Source organism: Lissotriton vulgaris, chromosome 5, assembly GCF_964263255.1.
Source record: "Lissotriton vulgaris chromosome 5, aLisVul1.2, whole genome shotgun sequence".
Classification (NCBI taxonomy): domain Eukaryota; kingdom Metazoa; phylum Chordata; class Amphibia; order Caudata; family Salamandridae; genus Lissotriton; species Lissotriton vulgaris.
Window position 1 is genome coordinate 934,608,338 of NC_141693.1, and position 21,794 is coordinate 934,630,131.

A 21,794-nucleotide genomic window follows, 5' to 3' on the forward strand; every position below is an offset into this window, starting at 1 on the left:
TTCTAACATCTTCATTTTAGCACATCCCTCTCAGTAAACCTATAGAGAACTCCAGAATTTTATGATCAACCACTCCTTCAAACAAATGTATAAGTCTCAAATAATGGCCTAGTTCCTTTCATCTCACCACCTTAGTCTTCAGCTGGGCATCCGGTCTACATTGCTCCCTTTTCTATACGATGAGACATGTATCCTATTGCGTACTAGGCAACTGATTGGCCCTCATGTCAGATGACATCCTGCTGTAGCTTTGTGAAGTAATGGCACCACGTGACCAATCGTCCTGGGTGACGATTACACCGTAGGACCAGACATCAGCAATTACACACTAGGTAACTGTCTGTGAATATGACAGCACAGCAAGTAGGAGGTGCAATGGGAAAGTACACTGCACCATTGAAAGCATTGGGCTCCTATTTAAAGAGGGCTAGAGTTAGAAGAAGCAACTGATTGGCCCTCATGTCAGATGACATCCTGCTGTAGTTTTGGGATGTAATGGCACCACTTGACCAATCGCCCTGGGTGACGATTACACCGGAGGACCAGACATTAGCAATTACACACTAGTTAAGTATCTGGGAATATGACTGCACAGCAAGTAGGATGTGTAATGGGAAAATACTCTGCACCATTGAAAGCATTGGGATCCTATTTAAAGAGGGATAGAGTACGAACACAGTTTCTAAATAGCGGTCCATCTTGAGTATCAGAGACCCACTCACAGAGAGCAGGGAAAACGGTTGAATAGGTTCCCTCCATCAGAATTTAAGTCAATTGCTCTAACCTAAGACACCTCATTCCAGCCTAAAAGATGGTAATTACCCCGGAGGACATATTGCCTGCAAAACTATCTAAAGAAGATTTTGTCAGCCACATAGACAGTCAAAGTCTTTGAGAAACTATCATGATGGCCATAGCGTCATTCATATTGCTACCGTCTTAGAAGATTATATTTATGCGGAAGACCCCACTAAAAGGCACTGAGAGCCATCAGATACTATGAACTTTTAATTAATGGCAAAATGATTAAATGAGAGTTTGACTTACCATATCTATTGATCAAGGCATGGAAAAGGCTGAGGAATGAGCTTTCTTTTTTTTTCTTTTCTCAGCAAGCGGAGAAATATTCCTCTGCAATACTGCCTCTGCTGGTCATTCAGTATATTCTGCAGATGGAAAAGTCCACTGTTAGTCAATTTTTAGAACTTGAATACTTCCAAACCAAATGCAACACTACCAAAAAATGATTTCTATAAAGAGTCAATTATTAGTACTATGGCGTGTCTAATATTGTGAAAATCCAAAGCTCACTAAAAATTATATTCTCAGTTTAGATTTCAACCTAGCAGACTTCTTTCAATCCTGTGCCTCATTTGCTAGTACTCTCTACACAACTCTAGCACCTATATGAGGACTTGGATAGAAAGATCTCTTTGGCAGCCAAGAGATAATGTACCCTTCTCACAGGAAATATTTTAGGTTATGGTACACCATAGCAATTCAATGATCTGATACGTTAAGGGAGGAAGGTTTATGCTACCGTTTGTGGGAATAAGAAAAACTATGAATAACAGATTCTAACATCTTCATTTTAGCACATCCCTCTCAGTAAACCTATAGAGAACTCCAGAATTTTATGATCAACCACTCCTTCAAACAAATGTATAAGTCTCAAATAATGGCCTAGTTCCTTTCATCTCACCACCTTAGTCTTCAGCTGGGCATCCGGTCTACATTGCTCCCTTTTCTATACGATGAGACATGTATCCTATTGCGTACTAGGCAACTGATTGGCCCTCATGTCAGATGACATCCTGCTGTAGCTTTGTGAAGTAATGGCACCACGTGACCAATCGTCCTGGGTGACGATTACACCGTAGGACCAGACATCAGCAATTACACACTAGGTAACTGTCTGTGAATATGACTGCACAGCAAGTAGGAGTTGCAATGGGAAAGTACACTGCACCATTGAAAGCATTGGGCTCCTATTTAAAGAGGGCTAGAGTTAGAAGAAGCAACTGATTGGCCCTCATATCAGATGACATCCTGCTGTAGTTTTGGGATGTAATGGCACCACTTGACCAATCGCCCTGGGTGACGATTACACCGGAGTACCAGACATCAGCAATTACACACTAGTTAAGTATCTGGGAATATGACTGCACAGCAAGTAGGATGTGAAATGGGAAAATACTCTGCACCATTGAAAGCATTGGGATCCTATTTAAAGAGGGATAGAGTACGAATACAGTTTCTAAATAGCGGTCCATCTTGAGTATCAGAGACCCACTCACAGAGAGCAGGGAAAACGGTTGAATAGGTTCCCTCCATCAGAAAGTAAGTCAATTGCTCTAACCTAAGACACCTCATTCCAGCCTAAAAGATGGTAATTACCCCGGAGGACATATTGCCTGCAAAACTATCTAAAGAAGATTTTGTCAGCCACATAGACAGTCAAAGTCTTTGAGAAACTATCATGATGGCCATAGCGTCATTCATATTGCTACCGTCTTAGAAGATTATATTTATGCGGAAGACCCCACTAAAAGGCACTGAGAGCCATCAGATACTATGAACTTTTAATTAATGGCAAAATGATTAAATGAGAGTTTGACTTACCATATCTATTGATCGAGGCATGGAAAAGGCTGAGGAATGAGCTTTCTTTTTTTTTTCTTTTCTCAGCAAGCGGAGAAATATTCCTCTGCAATACTGCCTCTGCTGGTCATTCAGTATATTCTGCAGATGGAAAAGTCCACTGTTAGTCAATTTTTAGAACTTGAATACTTCCAAACCAAATGCAACACTACCAAAAAATGATTTCTATAAAGAGTCAATTATTAGTACTATGGCGTGTCTAATATTGTGAAAATCCAAAGCTCACTAAAAATTATATTCTCAGTTTAGATTTCAACCTAGCAGACTTCTTTCAATCCTGTGCCTCATTTGCTAGTACTCTCTACACAACTCTAGCACCTATATGAGGACTTGGATAGAAAGATCTCTTTGGCAGCCAAGAGATAATGTACCCTTCTCACAGGAAATATTTTAGGTTATGGTACACCATAGCAATTCAGTGATCTGATACGTTAAGGGAGGAAGGTTTATGCTACCGTTTGTGGGAATAAGAAAAACTATGAATAACAGATTCTAACATCTTCATTTTAGCACATCCCTCTCAGTAAACCTATAGAGAACTCCAGAATTTTATGATCAACCACTCCTTCAAACAAATGTATAAGTTCAAATAATGGCCTAGTTCCTTTCATCTCACCACCTTAGTCTTCAGCTGGGCATCCGGTCTACATTGCTCCCTTTTCTATACGATGAGACATGTATCCTATTGCGTACTAGGCAACTGATTGGCCCTCATGTCAGATGACATCCTGCTGTAGCTTTGTGAAGTAATGGCACCACGTGACCAATCGTCCTGGGTGACGATTACACCGTAGGACCAGACATCAGCAATTACACACTAGGTAACTGTCTGTGAATATGACAGCACAGCAAGTAGGAGGTGCAATGGGAAAGTACACTGCACCATTGAAAGCATTGGGCTCCTATTTAAAGAGGGCTAGAGTTAGAAGAAGCAACTGATTGGCCCTCATGTCAGATGACATCCTGCTGTAGTTTTGGGATGTAATGGCACCACTTGACCAATCGCCCTGGGTGACGATTACACCGGAGGACCAGACATTAGCAATTACACACTAGTTAAGTATCTGGGAATATGACTGCACAGCAAGTAGGATGTGTAATGGGAAAATACTCTGCACCATTGAAAGCATTGGGATCCTATTTAAAGAGGGATAGAGTACGAACACAGTTTCTAAATAGCGGTCCATCTTGAGTATCAGAGACCCACTCACAGAGAGCAGGGAAAACGGTTGAATAGGTTCCCTCCATCAGAATTTAAGTCAATTGCTCTAACCTAAGACACCTCATTCCAGCCTAAAAGATGGTAATTACCCCGGAGGACATATTGCCTGCAAAACTATCTAAAGAAGATTTTGTCAGCCACATAGACAGTCAAAGTCTTTGAGAAACTATCATGATGGCCATAGCGTCATTCATATTGCTACCGTCTTAGAAGATTATATTTATGCGGAAGACCCCACTAAAAGGCACTGAGAGCCATCAGATACTATGAACTTTTAATTAATGGCAAAATGATTAAATGAGAGTTTGACTTACCATATCTATTGATCAAGGCATGGAAAAGGCTGAGGAATGAGCTTTCTTTTTTTTTCTTTTCTCAGCAAGCGGAGAAATATTCCTCTGCAATACTGCCTCTGCTGGTCATTCAGTATATTCTGCAGATGGAAAAGTCCACTGTTAGTCAATTTTTAGAACTTGAATACTTCCAAACCAAATGCAACACTACCAAAAAATGATTTCTATAAAGAGTCAATTATTAGTACTATGGCGTGTCTAATATTGTGAAAATCCAAAGCTCACTAAAAATTATATTCTCAATTTAGATTTCAACCTAGCAGACTTCTTTCAATCCTGTGCCTCATTTGCTGGTACTCTCTACACAACTCTAGCACCTATATGAGGACTTAGATAGAAAGATCTCTTTGGCAGCCAAGAGATTGCGTACCCTTTTCACAGGAATTATTTTAGGTTATGGTACACCATAGCAAGTCAGGGATCTGATACGTTAAGGGAGAAAGGTTTATGCTACCGTTTGTGGGAATAAGAAAAACTATGAATAACAGATTCTAACATCTTCATTTTAGCACATCCCTCTCAGTAAACCTATAGAGAACTCCAGAATTTTATGATCAACCACTCCTTCAAACAAATGTATAAGTCTCAAATAATGGCCTAGTTCCTTTCATCTCACCACCTTAGTCTTCAGCTGGGCATCCTGTCTACATTGCTCCCTTGTCTATACGATGAGACATGTATCCTATTGCGTACTAGGCAACTGATTGGCCCTCATGTCAGATGACATCCTGCTGTAGCTTTGTGAAGTAATGGCACCATGTGACCAATCATCGTGGGTGACGATTACACCGGAGGACCAGACATCAGCAATTACACGCTAGGTAACTGTCTGTGAATATGACTGCACAGCAAGTAGGAGTTGCAATGGGAAAGTACACTGCACCATTGAAAGCATTGGGCTCCTATTTAAAGAGGGCTAGAGTTAGAAGAAGCAACTGATTGGCCCTCATATCAGATGACATCCTGCTGTAGTTTTGGGATGTAATGGCACCACTTGACCAATCGCCCTGGGTGACGATTACACCGGAGTACCAGACATCAGCAATTACACACTAGTTAAGTATCTGGGAATATGACTGCACAGCAAGTAGGATGTGAAATGGGAAAATACTCTGCACCATTGAAAGCATTGGGATCCTATTTAAAGAGGGATAGAGTACGAATACAGTTTCTAAATAGCGGTCCATCTTGAGTATCAGAGACCCACTCACAGAGAGCAGGGAAAACGGTTGAATAGGTTCCCTCCATCAGAAAGTAAGTCAATTGCTCTAACCTAAGACACCTCATTCCAGCCTAAAAGATGGTAATTACCCCGGAGGACATATTGCCTGCAAAACTATCTAAAGAAGATTTTGTCAGCCACATAGACAGTCAAAGTCTTTGAGAAACTATCATGATGGCCATAGCGTCATTCATATTGCTACCGTCTTAGAAGATTATATTTATGCGGAAGACCCCACTAAAAGGCACTGAGAGCCATCAGATACTATGAACTTTTAATTAATGGCAAAATGATTAAATGAGAGTTTGACTTACCATATCTATTGATCGAGGCATGGAAAAGGCTGAGGAATGAGCTTTCTTTTTTTTTCTTTTCTCAGCAAGCGGAGAAATATTCCTCTGCAATACTGCCTCTGCTGGTCATTCAGTATATTCTGCAGATGGAAAAGTCCACTGTTAGTCAATTTTTAGAACTTGAATACTTCCAAACCAAATGCAACACTACCAAAAAATGATTTCTATAAAGAGTCAATTATTAGTACTATGGCGTGTCTAATATTGTGAAAATCCAAAGCTCACTAAAAATTATATTCTCAGTTTAGATTTCAACCTAGCAGACTTCTTTCAATCCTGTGCCTCATTTGCTAGTACTCTCTACACAACTCTAGCACCTATATGAGGACTTGGATAGAAAGATCTCTTTGGCAGCCAAGAGATAATGTACCCTTCTCACAGGAAATATTTTAGGTTATGGTACACCATAGCAATTCAATGATCTGATACGTTAAGGGAGGAAGGTTTATGCTACCGTTTGTGGGAATAAGAAAAACTATGAATAACAGATTCTAACATCTTCATTTTAGCACATCCCTCTCAGTAAACCTATAGAGAACTCCAGAATTTTATGATCAACCACTCCTTCAAACAAATGTATAAGTCTCAAATAATGGCCTAGTTCCTTTCATCTCACCACCTTAGTCTTCAGCTGGGCATCCGGTCTACATTGCTCCCTTTTCTATACGATGAGACATGTATCCTATTGCGTACTAGGCAACTGATTGGCCCTCATGTCAGATGACATCCTGCTGTAGCTTTGTGAAGTAATGGCACCACGTGACCAATCGTCCTGGGTGACGATTACACCGTAGGACCAGACATCAGCAATTACACACTAGGTAACTGTCTGTGAATATGACTGCACAGCAAGTAGGAGTTGCAATGGGAAAGTACACTGCACCATTGAAAGCATTGGGCTCCTATTTAAAGAGGGCTAGAGTTAGAAGAAGCAACTGATTGGCCCTCATATCAGATGACATCCTGCTGTAGTTTTGGGATGTAATGGCACCACTTGACCAATCGCCCTGGGTGACGATTACACCGGAGTACCAGACATCAGCAATTACACACTAGTTAAGTATCTGGGAATATGACTGCACAGCAAGTAGGATGTGAAATGGGAAAATACTCTGCACCATTGAAAGCATTGGGATCCTATTTAAAGAGGGATAGAGTACGAATACAGTTTCTAAATAGCGGTCCATCTTGAGTATCAGAGACCCACTCACAGAGAGCAGGGAAAACGGTTGAATAGGTTCCCTCCATCAGAAAGTAAGTCAATTGCTCTAACCTAAGACACCTCATTCCAGCCTAAAAGATGGTAATTACCCCGGAGGACATATTGCCTGCAAAACTATCTAAAGAAGATTTTGTCAGCCACATAGACAGTCAAAGTCTTTGAGAAACTATCATGATGGCCATAGCGTCATTCATATTGCTACCGTCTTAGAAGATTATATTTATGCGGAAGACCCCACTAAAAGGCACTGAGAGCCATCAGATACTATGAACTTTTAATTAATGGCAAAATGATTAAATGAGAGTTTGACTTACCATATCTATTGATCGAGGCATGGAAAAGGCTGAGGAATGAGCTTTCTTTTTTTTTTCTTTTCTCAGCAAGCGGAGAAATATTCCTCTGCAATACTGCCTCTGCTGGTCATTCAGTATATTCTGCAGATGGAAAAGTCCACTGTTAGTCAATTTTTAGAACTTGAATACTTCCAAACCAAATGCAACACTACCAAAAAATGATTTCTATAAAGAGTCAATTATTAGTACTATGGCGTGTCTAATATTGTGAAAATCCAAAGCTCACTAAAAATTATATTCTCAGTTTAGATTTCAACCTAGCAGACTTCTTTCAATCCTGTGCCTCATTTGCTAGTACTCTCTACACAACTCTAGCACCTATATGAGGACTTGGATAGAAAGATCTCTTTGGCAGCCAAGAGATAATGTACCCTTCTCACAGGAAATATTTTAGGTTATGGTACACCATAGCAATTCAGTGATCTGATACGTTAAGGGAGGAAGGTTTATGCTACCGTTTGTGGGAATAAGAAAAACTATGAATAACAGATTCTAACATCTTCATTTTAGCACATCCCTCTCAGTAAACCTATAGAGAACTCCAGAATTTTATGATCAACCACTCCTTCAAACAAATGTATAAGTTCAAATAATGGCCTAGTTCCTTTCATCTCACCACCTTAGTCTTCAGCTGGGCATCCGGTCTACATTGCTCCCTTTTCTATACGATGAGACATGTATCCTATTGCGTACTAGGCAACTGATTGGCCCTCATGTCAGATGACATCCTGCTGTAGCTTTGTGAAGTAATGGCACCACGTGACCAATCGTCCTGGGTGACGATTACACCGTAGGACCAGACATCAGCAATTACACACTAGGTAACTGTCTGTGAATATGACAGCACAGCAAGTAGGAGGTGCAATGGGAAAGTACACTGCACCATTGAAAGCATTGGGCTCCTATTTAAAGAGGGCTAGAGTTAGAAGAAGCAACTGATTGGCCCTCATGTCAGATGACATCCTGCTGTAGTTTTGGGATGTAATGGCACCACTTGACCAATCGCCCTGGGTGACGATTACACCGGAGGACCAGACATTAGCAATTACACACTAGTTAAGTATCTGGGAATATGACTGCACAGCAAGTAGGATGTGTAATGGGAAAATACTCTGCACCATTGAAAGCATTGGGATCCTATTTAAAGAGGGATAGAGTACGAACACAGTTTCTAAATAGCGGTCCATCTTGAGTATCAGAGACCCACTCACAGAGAGCAGGGAAAACGGTTGAATAGGTTCCCTCCATCAGAATTTAAGTCAATTGCTCTAACCTAAGACACCTCATTCCAGCCTAAAAGATGGTAATTACCCCGGAGGACATATTGCCTGCAAAACTATCTAAAGAAGATTTTGTCAGCCACATAGACAGTCAAAGTCTTTGAGAAACTATCATGATGGCCATAGCGTCATTCATATTGCTACCGTCTTAGAAGATTATATTTATGCGGAAGACCCCACTAAAAGGCACTGAGAGCCATCAGATACTATGAACTTTTAATTAATGGCAAAATGATTAAATGAGAGTTTGACTTACCATATCTATTGATCAAGGCATGGAAAAGGCTGAGGAATGAGCTTTCTTTTTTTTTCTTTTCTCAGCAAGCGGAGAAATATTCCTCTGCAATACTGCCTCTGCTGGTCATTCAGTATATTCTGCAGATGGAAAAGTCCACTGTTAGTCAATTTTTAGAACTTGAATACTTCCAAACCAAATGCAACACTACCAAAAAATGATTTCTATAAAGAGTCAATTATTAGTACTATGGCGTGTCTAATATTGTGAAAATCCAAAGCTCACTAAAAATTATATTCTCAATTTAGATTTCAACCTAGCAGACTTCTTTCAATCCTGTGCCTCATTTGCTGGTACTCTCTACACAACTCTAGCACCTATATGAGGACTTAGATAGAAAGATCTCTTTGGCAGCCAAGAGATTGCGTACCCTTTTCACAGGAATTATTTTAGGTTATGGTACACCATAGCAAGTCAGGGATCTGATACGTTAAGGGAGGAAGGTTTATGCTACCGTTTGTGGGAATAAGAAAAACTATGAATAACAGATTCTAACATCTTCATTTTAGCACATCCCTCTCAGTAAACCTATAGAGAACTCCAGAATTTTATGATCAACCACTCCTTCAAACAAATGTATAAGTCTCAAATAATGGCCTAGTTCCTTTCATCTCACCACCTTAGTCTTCAGCTGGGCATCCTGTCTACATTGCTCCCTTGTCTATACGATGAGACATGTATCCTATTGCGTACTAGGCAACTGATTGGCCCTCATGTCAGATGACATCCTGCTGTAGCTTTGTGAAGTAATGGCACCATGTGACCAATCATCGTGGGTGACGATTACACCGGAGGACCAGACATCAGCAATTACACGCTAGGTAACTGTCTGTGAATATGACTGCACAGCAAGTAGGAGTTGCAATGGGAAAGTACACTGCACCATTGAAAGCATTGGGCTCCTATTTAAAGAGGGCTAGAGTTAGAAGAAGCAACTGATTGGCCCTCATATCAGATGACATCCTGCTGTAGTTTTGGGATGTAATGGCACCACTTGACCAATCGCCCTGGGTGACGATTACACCGGAGTACCAGACATCAGCAATTACACACTAGTTAAGTATCTGGGAATATGACTGCACAGCAAGTAGGATGTGAAATGGGAAAATACTCTGCACCATTGAAAGCATTGGGATCCTATTTAAAGAGGGATAGAGTACGAATACAGTTTCTAAATAGCGGTCCATCTTGAGTATCAGAGACCCACTCACAGAGAGCAGGGAAAACGGTTGAATAGGTTCCCTCCATCAGAAAGTAAGTCAATTGCTCTAACCTAAGACACCTCATTCCAGCCTAAAAGATGGTAATTACCCCGGAGGACATATTGCCTGCAAAACTATCTAAAGAAGATTTTGTCAGCCACATAGACAGTCAAAGTCTTTGAGAAACTATCATGATGGCCATAGCGTCATTCATATTGCTACCGTCTTAGAAGATTATATTTATGCGGAAGACCCCACTAAAAGGCACTGAGAGCCATCAGATACTATGAACTTTTAATTAATGGCAAAATGATTAAATGAGAGTTTGACTTACCATATCTATTGATCGAGGCATGGAAAAGGCTGAGGAATGAGCTTTCTTTTTTTTTCTTTTCTCAGCAAGCGGAGAAATATTCCTCTGCAATACTGCCTCTGCTGGTCATTCAGTATATTCTGCAGATGGAAAAGTCCACTGTTAGTCAATTTTTAGAACTTGAATACTTCCAAACCAAATGCAACACTACCAAAAAATGATTTCTATAAAGAGTCAATTATTAGTACTATGGCGTGTCTAATATTGTGAAAATCCAAAGCTCACTAAAAATTATATTCTCAGTTTAGATTTCAACCTAGCAGACTTCTTTCAATCCTGTGCCTCATTTGCTATTACTCTCTACACAACTCTAGCACCTATATGAGGACTTGGATAGAAAGATCTCTTTGGCAGCCAAGAGATAACGTACCCTTCTCACAGGAAATATTTTAGGTTATGGTACACCATAGCAATTCAGTGATCTGATACGTTAAGGGAGGAAGGTTTATGCTACCGTTTGTGGGAATAAGAAAAACTATGAATAACAGATTCTAACATCTTCATTTTAGCACATCCCTCTCAGTAAACCTATAGAGAACTCCAGAATTTTATGATCAACCACTCCTTCAAACAAATGTATAAGTCTCAAATAATGGCCTAGTTCCTTTCATCTCACCACCTTAGTCTTCAGCTGGGCATCCGGTCTACATTGCTCCCTTTTCTATACGATGAGACATGTATCCTATTGCGTACTAGGCAACTGATTGGCCCTCATGTCAGATGACATCCTGCTGTAGCTTTGTGAAGTAATGGCACCACGTGACCAATCGTCCTGGGTGACGATTACACCGTAGGACCAGACATCAGCAATTACACACTAGGTAACTGTCTGTGAATATGACAGCACAGCAAGTAGGAGGTGCAATGGGAAAGTACACTGCACCATTGAAAGCATTGGGCTCCTATTTAAAGAGGGCTAGAGTTAGAAGAAGCAACTGATTGGCCCTCATGTCAGATGACATCCTGCTGTAGTTTTGGGATGTAATGGCACCACTTGACCAATCGCCCTGGGTGACGATTACACCGGAGGACCAGACATTAGCAATTACACACTAGTTAAGTATCTGGGAATATGACTGCACAGCAAGTAGGATGTGTAATGGGAAAATACTCTGCACCATTGAAAGCATTGGGATCCTATTTAAAGAGGGATAGAGTACGAACACAGTTTCTAAATAGCGGTCCATCTTGAGTTTCAGAGACCCACTCACAGAGAGCAGGGAAAACGGTTGAATAGGTTCCCTCCATCAGAATTTAAGTCAATTGCTCTAACCTAAGACACCTCATTCCAGCCTAAAAGATGGTAATTACCCCGGAGGACATATTGCCTGCAAAACTATCTAAAGAAGATTTTGTCAGCCACATAGACAGTCAAAGTCTTTGAGAAACTATCATGATGGCCATAGCGTCATTCATATTGCTACCGTCTTAGAAGATTATATTTATGCGGAAGACCCCACTAAAAGGCACTGAGAGCCATCAGATACTATGAACTTTTAATTAATGGCAAAATGATTAAATGAGAGTTTGACTTACCATATCTATTGATCAAGGCATGGAAAAGGCTGAGGAATGAGCTTTCTTTTTTTTTCTTTTCTCAGCAAGCGGAGAAATATTCCTCTGCAATACTGCCTCTGCTGGTCATTCAGTATATTCTGCAGATGGAAAAGTCCACTGTTAGTCAATTTTTAGAACTTGAATACTTCCAAACCAAATGCAACACTACCAAAAAATGATTTCTATAAAGAGTCAATTATTAGTACTATGGCGTGTCTAATATTGTGAAAATCCAAAGCTCACTAAAAATTATATTCTCAGTTTAGATTTCAACCTAGCAGACTTCTTTCAATCCTGTGCCTCATTTGCTAGTACTCTCTACACAACTCTAGCACCTATATGAGGACTTGGATAGAAAGATCTCTTTGGCAGCCAAGAGATAATGTACCCTTCTCACAGGAAATATTTTAGGTTATGGTACACCATAGCAATTCAGTGATCTGATACGTTAAGGGAGGAAGGTTTATGCTACCGTTTGTGGGAATAAGAAAAACTATGAATAACAGATTCTAACATCTTCATTTTAGCACATCCCTCTCAGTAAACCTATAGAGAACTCCAGAATTTTATGATCAACCACTCCTTCAAACAAATGTATAAGTCTCAAATAATGGCCTAGTTCCTTTCATCTCACCACCTTAGTCTTCAGCTGGGCATCCGGTCTACATTGCTCCCTTTTCTATACGATGAGACATGTATCCTATTGCGTACTAGGCAACTGATTGGCCCTCATGTCAGATGACATCCTGCTGTAGCTTTGTGAAGTAATGGCACCACGTGACCAATCGTCCTGGGTGACGATTACACCGTAGGACCAGACATCAGCAATTACACACTAGGTAACTGTCTGTGAATATGACAGCACAGCAAGTAGGAGGTGCAATGGGAAAGTACACTGCACCATTGAAAGCATTGGGCTCCTATTTAAAGAGGGCTAGAGTTAGAAGAAGCAACTGATTGGCCCTCATGTCAGATGACATCCTGCTGTAGTTTTGGGATGTAATGGCACCACTTGACCAATCGCCCTGGGTGACGATTACACCGGAGGACCAGACATTAGCAATTACACACTAGTTAAGTATCTGGGAATATGACTGCACAGCAAGTAGGATGTGTAATGGGAAAATACTCTGCACCATTGAAAGCATTGGGATCCTATTTAAAGAGGGATAGAGTACGAACACAGTTTCTAAATAGCGGTCCATCTTGAGTATCAGAGACCCACTCACAGAGAGCAGGGAAAACGGTTGAATAGGTTCCCTCCATCAGAATTTAAGTCAATTGCTCTAACCTAAGACACCTCATTCCAGCCTAAAAGATGGTAATTACCCCGGAGGACATATTGCCTGCAAAACTATCTAAAGAAGATTTTGTCAGCCACATAGACAGTCAAAGTCTTTGAGAAACTATCATGATGGCCATAGCGTCATTCATATTGCTACCGTCTTAGAAGATTATATTTATGCGGAAGACCCCACTAAAAGGCACTGAGAGCCATCAGATACTATGAACTTTTAATTAATGGCAAAATGATTAAATGAGAGTTTGACTTACCATATCTATTGATCAAGGCATGGAAAAGGCTGAGGAATGAGCTTTCTTTTTTTTTCTTTTCTCAGCAAGCGGAGAAATATTCCTCTGCAATACTGCCTCTGCTGGTCATTCAGTATATTCTGCAGATGGAAAAGTCCACTGTTAGTCAATTTTTAGAACTTGAATACTTCCAAACCAAATGCAACACTACCAAAAAATGATTTCTATAAAGAGTCAATTATTAGTACTATGGCGTGTCTAATATTGTGAAAATCCAAAGCTCACTAAAAATTATATTCTCAATTTAGATTTCAACCTAGCAGACTTCTTTCAATCCTGTGCCTCATTTGCTGGTACTCTCTACACAACTCTAGCACCTATATGAGGACTTAGATAGAAAGATCTCTTTGGCAGCCAAGAGATTGCGTACCCTTTTCACAGGAATTATTTTAGGTTATGGTACACCATAGCAAGTCAGGGATCTGATACGTTAAGGGAGGAAGGTTTATGCTACCGTTTGTGGGAATAAGAAAAACTATGAATAACAGATTCTAACATCTTCATTTTAGCACATCCCTCTCAGTAAACCTATAGAGAACTCCAGAATTTTATGATCAACCACTCCTTCAAACAAATGTATAAGTCTCAAATAATGGCCTAGTTCCTTTCATCTCACCACCTTAGTCTTCAGCTGGGCATCCTGTCTACATTGCTCCCTTGTCTATACGATGAGACATGTATCCTATTGCGTACTAGGCAACTGATTGGCCCTCATGTCAGATGACATCCTGCTGTAGCTTTGTGAAGTAATGGCACCATGTGACCAATCATCGTGGGTGACGATTACACCGGAGGACCAGACATCAGCAATTACACGCTAGGTAACTGTCTGTGAATATGACTGCACAGCAAGTAGGAGTTGCAATGGGAAAGTACACTGCACCATTGAAAGCATTGGGCTCCTATTTAAAGAGGGCTAGAGTTAGAAGAAGCAACTGATTGGCCCTCATATCAGATGACATCCTGCTGTAGTTTTGGGATGTAATGGCACCACTTGACCAATCGCCCTGGGTGACGATTACACCGGAGTACCAGACATCAGCAATTACACACTAGTTAAGTATCTGGGAATATGACTGCACAGCAAGTAGGATGTGAAATGGGAAAATACTCTGCACCATTGAAAGCATTGGGATCCTATTTAAAGAGGGATAGAGTACGAATACAGTTTCTAAATAGCGGTCCATCTTGAGTATCAGAGACCCACTCACAGAGAGCAGGGAAAACGGTTGAATAGGTTCCCTCCATCAGAAAGTAAGTCAATTGCTCTAACCTAAGACACCTCATTCCAGCCTAAAAGATGGTAATTACCCCGGAGGACATATTGCCTGCAAAACTATCTAAAGAAGATTTTGTCAGCCACATAGACAGTCAAAGTCTTTGAGAAACTATCATGATGGCCATAGCGTCATTCATATTGCTACCGTCTTAGAAGATTATATTTATGCGGAAGACCCCACTAAAAGGCACTGAGAGCCATCAGATACTATGAACTTTTAATTAATGGCAAAATGATTAAATGAGAGTTTGACTTACCATATCTATTGATCGAGGCATGGAAAAGGCTGAGGAATGAGCTTTCTTTTTTTTTCTTTTCTCAGCAAGCGGAGAAATATTCCTCTGCAATACTGCCTCTGCTGGTCATTCAGTATATTCTGCAGATGGAAAAGTCCACTGTTAGTCAATTTTTAGAACTTGAATACTTCCAAACCAAATGCAACACTACCAAAAAATGATTTCTATAAAGAGTCAATTATTAGTACTATGGCGTGTCTAATATTGTGAAAATCCAAAGCTCACTAAAAATTATATTCTCAGTTTAGATTTCAACCTAGCAGACTTCTTTCAATCCTGTGCCTCATTTGCTATTACTCTCTACACAACTCTAGCACCTATATGAGGACTTGGATAGAAAGATCTCTTTGGCAGCCAAGAGATAACGTACCCTTCTCACAGGAAATATTTTAGGTTATGGTACACCATAGCAATTCAGTGATCTGATACGTTAAGGGAGGAAGGTTTATGCTACCGTTTGTGGGAATAAGAAAAACTATGAATAACAGATTCTAACATCTTCATTTTAGCACATCCCTCTCAGTAAACCTATAGAGAACTCCAGAATTTTATGATCAACCACTCCTTCAAACAAATGTATAAGTCTCAAATAATGGCCTAGTTCCTTTCATCTCACCACCTTAGTCTTCAGCTGGGCATCCGGTCTACATTGCTCCCTTTTCTATACGATGAGACATGTATCCTATTGCGTACTAGGCAACTGATTGGCCCTCATGTCAGATGACATCCTGCTGTAGCTTTGTGAAGTAATGGCACCACGTGACCAATCGTCCTGGGTGACGATTACACCGTAGGACCAGACATCAGCAATTACACACTAGGTAACTGTCTGTGAATATGACAGCACAGCAAGTAGGAGGTGCAATGGGAAAGTACACTGCACCATTGAAAGCATTGGGCTCCTATTTAAAGAGGGCTAGAGTTAGAAGAAGCAACTGATTGGCCCTCATGTCAGATGACATCCTGCTGTAGTTTTGGGATGTAATGGCACCACTTGACCAATCGCCCTGGGTGACGATTACACCGGAGGACCAGACATTAGCAATTACACACTAGTTAAGTATCTGGGAATATGACTGCACAGCAAGTAGGATGTGTAATGGGAAAATACTCTGCACCATTGAAAGCATTGGGATCCTATTTAAAGAGGGATAGAGTACGAACACAGTTTCTAAATAGCGGTCCATCTTGAGTATCAGAGACCCACTCACAGAGAGCAGGGAAAACGGTTGAATAGGTTCCCTCCATCAGAATTTAAGTCAATTGCTCTAACCTAAGACACCTCATTCCAGCCTAAAAGATGGTAATTACCCCGGAGGACATATTGCCTGCAAAACTATCTAAAGAAGATTTTGTCAGCCACATAGACAGTCAAAGTCTTTGAGAAACTATCATGATGGCCATAGCGTCATTCATATTGCTACCGTCTTAGAAGATTATATTTATGCGGAAGACCCCACTAAAAGGCACTGAGAGCCATCAGATACTATGAACTTTTAATTAATGGCAAAATGATTAAATGAGAGTTTGACTTACCATATCTATTGATCAAGGCATGGAAAAGGCTGAGGAATGAGCTTTCTTTTTTTTTCTTTTCTCAGCAAGCGGAGAAATATTCCTCTGCAATACTGCCTCTGCTGGTCATTCAGTATATTCTGCAGATGGAAAAGTCCACTGTTAGTCAATTTTTAGAACTTGAATACTTCCAAACCAAATGCAACACTACCAAAAAATGATTTCTATAAAGAGTCAATTATTAGTACTATGGCGTGTCTAATATTGTGAAAATCCAAAGCTCACTAAAAATTATATTCTCAGTTTAGATTTCAACCTAGCAGACTTCTTTCAATCCTGTGCCTCATTTGCTAGTACTCTCTACACAACTCTAGCACCTATATGAGGACTTGGATAGAAAGATCTCTTTGGCAGCCAAGAGATAATGTACCCTTCTCACAGGAAATATTTTAGGTTATGGTACACCATAGCAATTCAGTGATCTGATACGTTAAGGGAGGAAGGTTTATGCTACCGTTTGTGGGAATAAGAAAAACTATGAATAACAGATTCTAACATCTTCATTTTAGCACATCCCTCTCAGTAAACCTATAGAGAACTCCAGAATTTTATGATCAACCACTCCTTCAAACAAATGTATAAGTCTCAAATAATGGCCTAGTTCCTTTCATCTCACCACCTTAGTCTTCAGCTGGGCATCCGGTCTACATTGCTCCCTTTTCTATACGATGAGACATGTATCCTATTGCGTACTAGGCAACTGATTGGCCCTCATGTCAGATGACATCCTGCTGTAGCTTTGTGAAGTAATGGCACCACGTGACCAATCGTCCTGGGTGACGATTACACCGTAGGACCAGACATCAGCAATTACACACTAGGTAACTGTCTGTGAATATGACAGCACAGCAAGTAGGAGGTGCAATGGGAAAGTACACTGCACCATTGAAAGCATTGGGCTCCTATTTAAAGAGGGCTAGAGTTAGAAGAAGCAACTGATTGGCCCTCATGTCAGATGACATCCTGCTGTAGTTTTGGGATGTAATGGCACCACTTGACCAATCGCCCTGGGTGACGATTACACCGGAGGACCAGACATTAGCAATTACACACTAGTTAAGTATCTGGGAATATGACTGCACAGCAAGTAGGATGTGTAATGGGAAAATACTCTGCACCATTGAAAGCATTGGGATCCTATTTAAAGAGGGATAGAGTACGAACACAGTTTCTAAATAGCGGTCCATCTTGAGTATCAGAGACCCACTCACAGAGAGCAGGGAAAACGGTTGAATAGGTTCCCTCCATCAGAATTTAAGTCAATTGCTCTAACCTAAGACACCTCATTCCAGCCTAAAAGATGGTAATTACCCCGGAGGACATATTGCCTGCAAAACTATCTAAAGAAGATTTTGTCAGCCACATAGACAGTCAAAGTCTTTGAGAAACTATCATGATGGCCATAGCGTCATTCATATTGCTACCGTCTTAGAAGATTATATTTATGCGGAAGACCCCACTAAAAGGCACTGAGAGCCATCAGATACTATGAACTTTTAATTAATGGCAAAATGATTAAATGAGAGTTTGACTTACCATATCTATTGATCAAGGCATGGAAAAGGCTGAGGAATGAGCTTTCTTTTTTTTTCTTTTCTCAGCAAGCGGAGAAATATTCCTCTGCAATACTGCCTCTGCTGGTCATTCAGTATATTCTGCAGATGGAAAAGTCCACTGTTAGTCAATTTTTAGAACTTGAATACTTCCAAACCAAATGCAACACTACCAAAAAATGATTTCTATAAAGAGTCAATTATTAGTACTATGGCGTGTCTAATATTGTGAAAATCCAAAGCTCACTAAAAATTATATTCTCAATTTAGATTTCAACCTAGCAGACTTCTTTCAATCCTGTGCCTCATTTGCTGGTACTCTCTACACAACTCTAGCACCTATATGAGGACTTAGATAGAAAGATCTCTTTGGCAGCCAAGAGATTGCGTACCCTTTTCACAGGAATTATTTTAGGTTATGGTACACCATAGCAAGTCAGGGATCTGATACGTTAAGGGAGGAAGGTTTATGCTACCGTTTGTGGGAATAAGAAAAACTATGAATAACAGATTCTAACATCTTCATTTTAGCACATCCCTCTCAGTAAACCTATAGAGAACTCCAGAATTTTATGATCAACCACTCCTTCAAACAAATGTATAAGTCTCAAATAATGGCCTAGTTCCTTTCATCTCACCACCTTAGTCTTCAGCTGGGCATCCTGTCTACATTGCTCCCTTGTCTATACGATGAGACATGTATCCTATTGCGTACTAGGCAACTGATTGGCCCTCATGTCAGATGACATCCTGCTGTAGCTTTGTGAAGTAATGGCACCATGTGACCAATCATCGTGGGTGACGATTACACCGGAGGACCAGACATCAGCAATTACACGCTAGGTAACTGTCTGTGAATATGACTGCACAGCAAGTAGGAGTTGCAATGGGAAAGTACACTGCACCATTGAAAGCATTGGGCTCCTATTTAAAGAGGGCTAGAGTTAGAAGAAGCAACTGATTGGCCCTCATATCAGATGACATCCTGCTGTAGTTTTGGGATGTAATGGCACCACTTGACCAATCGCCCTGGGTGACGATTACACCGGAGTACCAGACATCAGCAATTACACACTAGTTAAGTATCTGGGAATATGACTGCACAGCAAGTAGGATGTGAAATGGGAAAATACTCTGCACCATTGAAAGCATTGGGATCCTATTTAAAGAGGGATAGAGTACGAATACAGTTTCTAAATAGCGGTCCATCTTGAGTATCAGAGACCCACTCACAGAGAGCAGGGAAAACGGTTGAATAGGTTCCCTCCATCAGAAAGTAAGTCAATTGCTCTAACCTAAGACACCTCATTCCAGCCTAAAAGATGGTAATTACCCCGGAGGACATATTGCCTGCAAAACTATCTAAAGAAGATTTTGTCAGCCACATAGACAGTCAAAGTCTTTGAGAAACTATCATGATGGCCATAGCGTCATTCATATTGCTACCGTCTTAGAAGATTATATTTATGCGGAAGACCCCACTAAAAGGCACTGAGAGCCATCAGATACTATGAACTTTTAATTAATGGCAAAATGATTAAATGAGAGTTTGACTTACCATATCTATTGATCGAGGCATGGAAAAGGCTGAGGAATGAGCTTTCTTTTTTTTTCTTTTCTCAGCAAGCGGAGAAATATTCCTCTGCAATACTGCCTCTGCTGGTCATTCAGTATATTCTGCAGATGGAAAAGTCCACTGTTAGTCAATTTTTAGAACTTGAATACTTCCAAACCAAATGCAACACTACCAAAAAATGATTTCTATAAAGAGTCAATTATTAGTACTATGGCGTGTCTAATATTGTGAAAATCCAAAGCTCACTAAAAATTATATTCTCAGTTTAGATTTCAACCTAGCAGACTTCTTTCAATCCTGTGCCTCATTTGCTATTACTCTCTACACAACTCTAGCACCTATATGAGGACTTGGATAGAAAGATCTCTTTGGCAGCCAAGAGATAACGTACCCTTCTCACAGGAAATATTTTAGGTTATGGTACACCATAGCAATTCAGTGATCTGATACGTTAAGGGAGGAAGGTTTATGCTACCGTTTGTGGGAATAAGAAAAACTATGAATAACAGATTCTAACATCTTCATTTTAGCACATCCCTCTCAGTAAACCTATAGAGAACTCCAGAATTTTATGATCAACCACTCCTTCAAACAAATGTATAAGTCTCAAATAATGGCCTAGTTCCTTTCATCTCACCACCTTAGTCTTCAGCTGGGCATCCGGTCTACATTGCTCCCTTTTCTATACGATGAGACATGTATCCTATTGCGTACTAGGCAACTGATTGGCCCTCATGTCAGATGACATCCTGCTGTAGCTTTGTGAAGTAATGGCACCACGTGACCAATCGTCCTGGGTGACGATTACACCGTAGGACCAGACATCAGCAATTACACACTAGGTAACTGTCTGTGAATATGACAGCACAGCAAGTAGGAGGTGCAATGGGAAAGTACACTGCACCATTGAAAGCATTGGGCTCCTATTTAAAGAGGGCTAGAGTTAGAAGAAGCAACTGATTGGCCCTCATGTCAGATGACATCCTGCTGTAGTTTTGGGATGTAATGGCACCACTTGACCAATCGCCCTGGGTGACGATTACACCGGAGGACCAGACATTAGCAATTACACACTAGTTAAGTATCTGGGAATATGACTGCACAGCAAGTAGGATGTGTAATGGGAAAATACTCTGCACCATTGAAAGCATTGGGATCCTATTTAAAGAGGGATAGAGTACGAACACAGTTTCTAAATAGCGGTCCATCTTGAGTATCAGAGACCCACTCACAGAGAGCAGGGAAAACGGTTGAATAGGTTCCCTCCATCAGAATTTAAGTCAATTGCTCTAACCTAAGACACCTCATTCCAGCCTAAAAGATGGTAATTACCCCGGAGGACATATTGCCTGCAAAACTATCTAAAGAAGATTTTGTCAGCCACATAGACAGTCAAAGTCTTTGAGAAACTATCATGATGGCCATAGCGTCATTCATATTGCTACCGTCTTAGAAGATTATATTTATGCGGAAGACCCCACTAAAAGGCACTGAGAGCCATCAGATACTATGAACTTTTAATTAATGGCAAAATGATTAAATGAGAGTTTGACTTACCATATCTATTGATCAAGGCATGGAAAAGGCTGAGGAATGAGCTTTCTTTTTTTTTCTTTTCTCAGCAAGCGGAGAAATATTCCTCTGCAATACTGCCTCTGCTGGTCATTCAGTATATTCTGCAGATGGAAAAGTCCACTGTTAGTCAATTTTTAGAACTTGAATACTTCCAAACCAAATGCAACACTACCAAAAAATGATTTCTATAAAGAGTCAATTATTAGTACTATGGCGTGTCTAATATTGTGAAAATCCAAAGCTCACTAAAAATT